The following is a 9,081-nucleotide window of genomic DNA, read 5'->3' as shown; positions in this document are numbered from 1 at the left end:
GCAGATTGATATTAGGGATCCCTACAACTTCAAAAAGGTATAACATTTTAAAATCTAACAGAATTTACCCGAGATATTCAATAAAAAGCATCAAAAAAGTTTTGATTTTCGACCCGACCCTGATTTTGACAAAAAACGTGATGTAACCCCTTGCCATTTGGTCGATTTTGGCAAAAATTTAGATTTTCATTTTTTTGATGCCAATCTATAGAACTGATCCTTACGAGTCCAAAATGGTATAAAATTCCCAAATCGGACATTATTTGGCCGAGATATTACAAAAAATCATCAAAAAAAGTTGACTTTACAAACTAATCGGTTTTTGGTCAACCACTCTTTTTAACCAATCGATTTTTAAAATGCTTGAATGCAGATTGATAGTAGGGATCCCTACAACTTCAAAAAGGTATAACATTTTAAAATCTGACAGAATTTACCCGAGATATTCAATAAAAAGCATCAAAAAATTTTTGATTTTCGACCCGACCCTGATTTTGACAAAAAACGTGATGTAACCCCTTGCCATTTGGTCGATTTTGGCAAAAATTTAGATTTTAATTTTTTAATACCAATCAATAGAACTGATCCTTACGAGTCCAAAATGGTATAAAATTCCCAAATCGGACATTATTTGGCCGAGATATTACAAAAAATCATCAAAAAAAGTTGACTTTACAAACGAATCGGTTTTTGGTCAACCACTCTTTTTAACCAATCGATTTTTAAAATGCTTGAATGCAGATTGATATTAGGGATCCCTACAACTTCAAAAAGGTATAACATTTTAAAATCTGACAGAATTTACCCGAGATATTCAATAAAAAGCATCAAAAAAGTTTTGATTTTCGACCCGACCCTGATTTTGACAAAAAACGTGATGTAACCCCTTGCCATTTGGTCGATTTTGGCAAAAATTTAGATTTTTATTTTTTTGATGCCAATCTATAGTACTGATCCTAACGAGTCCAAAATGGTATAAAATTCCCAAATCGGAATTTATTTGGACGAGATATTACAAAAAATCATCAAAAAAAGTTGACTTTACAAACTAATCGGTTTTTGGTCAACCACTCTTTTTAACCAATCGATTTTTAAAATGCTTGAATGCAGATTGATATTAGGGATCCCTACAACTTCAAAAAGGTATAACATTTCAAAATCTGACAGAATTTACCCGAGATATTCAATAAAAATCTACAAAAAAGTTTTCATTTTCGAACCGAGTCCAAAATGGTATAAAATTCCCAAATCGGACTTTATTTGGACGAGATATTACAAAAAATCATCAAAAAAAGTTGACTTTACAAACTAATCGGTTTTTGGTCAACCACTCTTTTTAACCAATCGATTTTTAAAATGCTTGAATGCAGATTGATATTAGGGATCCCTACAACTTCAAAAAGGTATAACATTTTAAAATCTGACAGAATTTACCCGAGATATTCAATAAGAATCATCAAAACAGTTTTGATTTTCGAACCGACCCCGATTTTGACAAAAAACGTGATGTAACCCCTTGCCAAAAAAAAAAAACCCCTTGCCAAAAAAAAAAAACGTGAATCGGTTTTTGGTTTTGGTTTTTGATGCCAATCTATAGTACTGATCCTTACGAGTCCAAAATGGTATAAAATTCCCAGATCGGACATTATTTTGCCGAGATATTACAAAAAAACATCAAATAAGGTTGACTTTACAAACGAATCGGTTTTTAGTCAACCACTATTTTTAACCAATCGATTTTTAAAATGCTTGAATGCAGATTGATAGTAGGGATCCCTACGAATTCAAAAAGGTATAACATTTCAAAATCTGACAGAATTTACCCGAGATATTCAATAAAAATCATTAAAAAAGTTTTGATTTTCGACCCGACCCTGATTTTGACAAAAAACGTGATGTAACCCCTTGCCATTTGGTCGATTTTGGCAAAAATTTAGATTTTTATTTTTTTGATGCCAATCTATAGTACTGATCCTAACGAGTCCAAAATGGTATAAAATTCCCAAATCGGACTTTATTTGGACGAGATATTACAAAAAATCATCAAAAAAAGTTGACTTTACAAACTAATCGGTTTTTGGTCAACCACTCTTTTTAACCAATCGATTTTTAAAATGCTTGAATGCAGATTGATATTAGGGATCCCTACAACTTCAAAAAGGTATAACATTTTAAAATCTGACAGAATTTACCCGAGATATTCAATAAGAATCATCAAAACAGTTTTGATTTTCGAACCGACCCCGATTTTGACAAAAAACGTGATGTAACCCCTTGCCATTTGGTCGATTTTGGCAAAAATTTAGATTTTCATTTTTTTGATGCCAATCTATAGAACTGATCCTTACGAGTCCAAAATGGTATAAAATTCCCAAATCGGACTTTATTTGGCCGAGATATTACAAAAAATCATCAAAAAAAGTTGACTTTACAAACTAATCGGTTTTTGGTCAACCACTCTTTTTAACCAATCGATTTTTAAAATGCTTGAATGCAGATTGATAGTAGGGATCCCTACAACTTCAAAAAGGTATAACATTTTAAAATCTGACAGAATTTACCCGAGATATTCAATTAAAAGCATCAAAAAAGTTTTGATTTTCGACCCGACCCTGATTTTGACAAAAAACGTGATGTAACCCCTTGCCATTTGGTCGATTTTGGCAAAAATTTAGATTTTCATTTTTTTGATGCCAATCTATAGAACTGATCCTTACGAGTCCAAAATGGTATAAAATTCCCAAATCGGACATTATTTGGCCGAGATATTACAAAAAATCATCAAAAAAAGTTGACTTTACAAACTAATCGGTTTTTGGTCAACCACTCTTTTTAACCAATCGAATTTTAAAATGCTTGAATGCAGATTGATAGTAGGGATCCCTACAACTTCAAAAAGGTATAACATTTTAAAATCTGACAGAATTTACCCGAGATATTCAATAAAAAGCATCAAAAAAGTTTTGATTCTCGACCCGACCCTGATTTTGACAAAAAACGTGATGCCTTGCCATTTGGTCGATTTTGGCAAAAATTTAGATTTTTATTTTTTTGATGCCAATCTATAGTACTGATCCTAACGAGTCCAAAATGGTATAAAATTCCCAAATCGGACTTTATTTGGACGAGATATTACAAAAAATCATCAAAAAAAGTTGACTTTACAAACTAATCGGTTTTTGGTCAACCACTCTTTTTAACCAATCGATTTTTAAAATGCTTGAATGCAGATTGATATTAGGGATCCCTACAACTTCAAAAAGGTATAACATTTTAAAATCTGACAGAATTTACCCGAGATATTCAATAAAAAGCATCAAAAAATTTTTGATTTTCGACCCGACCCTGATTTTGACAAAAAACGTGATGTAACCCCTTGCCATTTGGTCGATTTTGGCAAAAATTTAGATTTTAATTTTTTAATACCAATCAATAGAACTGATCCTTACGAGTCCAAAATGGTATAAAATTCCCAAATCGGACATTATTTGGCCGAGATATTACAAAAAAACATCAAATAAGGTTGACTTTACAAACGAATCGGTTTTTGGTCAACCACTCTTTTTAACCAATCGATTTTTAAAATGCTTGAATGCAGATTGATAGTAGGGATCCCTACAAATTCAAAAAGGTATAACATTTCAAAATCTGACAGAATTTACCCGAGATATTCAATAAAAATCTACAAAAAAGTTTTCATTTTCGAACCGAGTCCAAAATGGTATAAAATTCCCAAATCGGACATTATTTGGCCGAGATATTACAAAAATCATCAAAAAAAGTTGACTTTACAAACTAATCGGCATTTGGTCAACCACTCTTTTTAACCAATCGATTTTTAAAATGCTTGAATGCAGATTGATATTAGGGATCCCTACAACTTCAAAAAGGTATAACATTTTAAAATCTAACAGAATTTACCCGAGATATTCAATAAAAAGCATCAAAAAAGTTTTGATTTTCGACCCGACCCTGATTTTGACAAAAAACGTGATGTAACCCCTTGCCATTTGGTCGATTTTGGCAAAAATTTAGATTTTCATTTTTTTGATGCCAATCTATAGAACTGATCCTTACGAGTCCAAAATGGTATAAAATTCCCAAATCGGACATTATTTGGCCGAGATATTACAAAAAATCATCAAAAAAAGTTGACTTTACAAACTAATCGGTTTTTGGTCAACCACTCTTTTTAACCAATCGATTTTTAAAATGCTTGAATGCAGATTGATATTAGGGATCCCTACAACTTCAAAAAGGTATAACATTTTAAAATCTGACAGAATTTACCCGAGATATTCAATAAAAAGCATCAAAAAAGTTTTGATTTTCGACCCGACCCTGATTTTGACAAAAAACGTGATGTAACCCCTTGCCATTTGGTCGATTTTGGCAAAAATTTAGATTTTTATTTTTTTGATGCCAATCTATAGTACTGATCCTAACGAGTCCAAAATGGTATAAAATTCCCAAATCGGAATTTATTTGGACGAGATATTACAAAAAATCATCAAAAAAAGTTGACTTTACAAACTAATCGGTTTTTGGTCAACCACTCTTTTTAACCAATCGATTTTTAAAATGCTTGAATGCAGATTGATATTAGGGATCCCTACAACTTCAAAAAGGTATAACATTTTAAAATCTGACAGAATTTACCCGAGATATTCAATAAAAAGCATCAAAAAAGTTTTGATTCTCGACCCGACCCTGATTTTGACAAAAAACGTGATGTAACCCCTTGCCATTTGGTCGATTTTGGCAAAAATTTAGATTTTTATTTTTTTGATGCCAATCTATAGTACTGATCCTAACGAGTCCAAAATGGTATAAAATTCCCAAATCGGACTTTATTTGGACGAGATATTACAAAAAATCATCAAAAAAAGTTGACTTTACAAACTAATCGGTTTTTGGTCAACCACTCTTTTTAACCAATCGATTTTTAAAATGCTTGAATGCAGATTGATATTAGGGATCCCTACAACTTCAAAAAGGTATAACATTTTAAAATCTGACAGAATTTACCCGAGATATTCAATAAAAAGCATCAAAAAATTTTTGATTTTCGACCCGACCCTGATTTTGACAAAAAACGTGATGTAACCCCTTGCCATTTGGTCGATTTTGGCAAAAATTTAGATTTTTATTTTTTTGATGCCAATCTATAGAACTGATCCTTACGAGTCCAAAATGGTATAAAATTCCCAAATCGGACTTTATTTGGACGAGATATTACAAAAAATCATCAAAATAGGTTGACTTTACAAACGAATCGGTTTTTGGTCAACCACTCTTTTTAACCAATCGATTTTAAAAATGCTTGAATGCAGATTGATATTAGGGATCCCTACAACTTCAAAAAGGTATAACATTTTAAAATCTGACAGAATTTACCCGAGATATTCAATAAAAAGCATCAAAAAAGTTTTGATTTTCGACCCGACCCTGATTTTGACAAAAAACGTGATGTAACCCCTTGCCATTTGGTCGATTTTGGCAAAAATTTAGATTTTTATTTTTTTGATGCCAATCTATAGTACTGATCCTAACGAGTCCAAAATGGTATAAAATTCCCAAATCGGACTTTATTTGGCCGAGATATTACAAAAAATCATCAAAAAAAGTTGACTTTACAAACTAATCGGTTTTTGGTCAACCACTCTTTTTAACCAATCGATTTTTAAAATGCTTGAATGCAGATTGATATTAGGGATCCCTACAACTTCAAAAAGGTATAACATTTTAAAATCTGACAGAATTTACCCGAGATATTCAATAAAAAGCATCAAAAAAGTTTTGATTCTCGACCCGACCCTGATTTTGACAAAAAACGTGATGTAACCCCTTGCCATTTGGTCGATTTTGGCAAAAATTTAGATTTTTATTTTTTTGATGCCAATCTATAGTACTGATCCTAACGAGTCCAAAATGGTATAAAATTCCCAAATCGGACTTTATTTGGACGAGATATTACAAAAAATCATCAAAAAAAGTTGACTTTACAAACTAATCGGTTTTTGGTCAACCACTCTTTTTAACCAATCGATTTTTAAAATGCTTGAATGCAGATTGATATTAGGGATCCCTACAACTTCAAAAAGGTATAACATTTTAAAATCTGACAGAATTTACCCGAGATATTCAATAAAAAGCATCAAAAAAGTTTTGATTTTCGACCCGACCCTGATTTTGACAAAAAACGTGATGTAACCCCTTGCCATTTGGTCGATTTTGGCAAAAATTTAGATTTTTATTTTTTTGATGCCAATCGATAGAACTGATCCTTACGAGTCCAAAATGGTATAAAATTCCCAAATCGGACATTATTTGGCCGAGATATTAAAAAAAATCATCAAAAAAAGTTGACTTTACAAACTAATCGGTTTTTGGTCAACCACTCTTTTTAACTAATCGATTTTTAAAATGCTTGAATGCAGATTGATATTAGGGATCCCTACAACTTCAAAAAGGTATAACATTTTAAAATCTGACAGAATTTACCCGAGATATTCAATAAAAAGCATCAAAAAAGTTTTGATTCTCGACCCGACCCTGATTTTGACAAAAAACGTGATGCCTTGCCATTTGGTCGATTTTGGCAAAAATTTAGATTTTTATTTTTTTGATGCCAATCTATAGTACTGATCCTAACGAGTCCAAAATGGTATAAAATTCCCAAATCGGACTTTATTTGGACGAGATATTACAAAAAATCATCAAAAAAAGTTGACTTTACAAACTAATCGGTTTTTGGTCAACCACTCTTTTTAACCAATCGATTTTTAAAATGCTTGAATGCAGATTGATATTAGGGATCCCTACAACTTCAAAAAGGTATAACATTTTAAAATCTGACAGAATTTACCCGAGATATTCAATAAAAAGCATCATAAAAGTTTTGATTTTCGACCCGACCCTGATTTTGACAAAAAACGTGATGTAACCCCTTGCCATTTGGTCGATTTTGGCAAAAATTTAGATTTTTATTTTTTTGATGCCAATCTATAGTACTGATCCTAACGAGTCCAAAATGGTATAAAATTCCCAAATCGGACTTTATTTGGACGAGATATTACAAAAAATCATCAAAAAAAGTTGACTTTACAAACTAATCGGTTTTTGGTCAACCACTCTTTTTAACTAATCGATTTTTAAAATGCTTGAATGCAGATTGATATTAGGGATCCCTACAACTTCAAAAAGGTATAACATTTTAAAATCTGACAGAATTTACCCGAGATATTCAATAAAAAGCATCAAAAAAGTTTTGATTCTCGACCCGACCCTGATTTTGACAAAAAACGTGATGTAACCCCTTGCCATTTGGTCGATTTTGGCAAAAATTTAGATTTTTATTTTTTTGATGCCAATCTATAGTACTGATCCTAACGAGTCCAAAATGGTATAAAATTCCCAAATCGGACTTTATTTGGACGAGATATTACAAAAAATCATCAAAAAAAGTTGACTTTACAAACTAATCGGTTTTTGGTCAACCACTCTTTTTAACCAATCGATTTTTAAAATGCTTGAATGCAGATTGATATTAGGGATCCCTACAACTTCAAAAAGGTATAACATTTTAAAATCTGACAGAATTTACCCGAGATATTCAATAAAAAGCATCAAAAAATTTTTGATTTTCGACCCGACCCTGATTTTGACAAAAAACGTGATGTAACCCCTTGCCATTTGGTCGATTTTGGCAAAAATTTAGATTTTTATTTTTTTGATGCCAATCTATAGAACTGATCCTTACGAGTCCAAAATGGTATAAAATTCCCAAATCGGACTTTATTTGGACGAGATATTACAAAAAATCATCAAAATAGGTTGACTTTACAAACGAATCGGTTTTTGGTCAACCACTCTTTTTAACCAATCGATTTTTAAAATGCTTGAATGCAGATTGATATTAGGGATCCCTACAACTTCAAAAAGGTATAACATTTTAAAATCTGACAGAAATTACCCGAGATATTCAATAAAAAGCATCATAAAAGTTTTGATTTTCGACCCGACCCTGATTTTGACAAAAAACGTGATGTAACCCCTTGCCATTTGGTCGATTTTGGCAAAAATTTAGATTTTTATTTTTTTGATGCCAATCTATAGTACTGATCCTAACGAGTCCAAAATGGTATAAAATTCCCAAATCGGACTTTATTTGGACGAGATATTACAAAAAATCATCAAAAAAAGTTGACTTTACAAACTAATCGGTTTTTGGTCAACCACTCTTTTTAACTAATCGATTTTTAAAATGCTTGAATGCAGATTGATATTAGGGATCCCTACAACTTCAAAAAGGTATAACATTTTAAAATCTGACAGAATTTACCCGAGATATTCAATAAAAAGCATCAAAAAAGTTTTGATTCTCGACCCGACCCTGATTTTGACAAAAAACGTGATGTAACCCCTTGCCATTTGGTCGATTTTGGCAAAAATTTAGATTTTTATTTTTTTGATGCCAATCTATAGTACTGATCCTAACGAGTCCAAAATGGTATAAAATTCCCAAATCGGACTTTATTTGGACGAGATATTACAAAAAATCATCAAAAAAAGTTGACTTTACAAACTAATCGGTTTTTGGTCAACCACTCTTTTTAACCAATCGATTTTTAAAATGCTTGAATGCAGATTGATATTAGGGATCCCTACAACTTCAAAAAGGTATAACATTTTAAAATCTGACAGAATTTACCCGAGATATTCAATAAAAAGCATCAAAAAATTTTTGATTTTCGACCCGACCCTGATTTTGACAAAAAACGTGATGTAACCCCTTGCCATTTGGTCGATTTTGGCAAAAATTTAGATTTTTATTTTTTTGATGCCAATCTATAGTACTGATCCTAACAAGTCCAAAATGGTATAAAATTCCCAAATCGGACTTTATTTGGACGAGATATTACAAAAAATCATCAAAAAAAGTTGACTTTACAAACTAATCGGTTTTTGGTCAACCACTCTTTTTAACCAATCGATTTTTAAAATGCTTGAATGCAGATTGATATTAGGGATCCCTACAACTTCAAAAAGGTATAACATTTTAAAATCTGACAGAATTTA

The sequence above is a fragment of the Drosophila montana genome, unplaced genomic scaffold, assembly GCF_035044405.1.
Source record: "Drosophila montana isolate Dmon_TW-CO22-7 unplaced genomic scaffold, ASM3504440v1 contig_3031_1, whole genome shotgun sequence".
NCBI classification, from domain to species: Eukaryota; Metazoa; Arthropoda; class Insecta; order Diptera; family Drosophilidae; genus Drosophila; species Drosophila montana.
The sequence above is the reverse complement of the archived record's forward strand: the minus strand, read 5'-3'. Positions refer to the sequence as shown.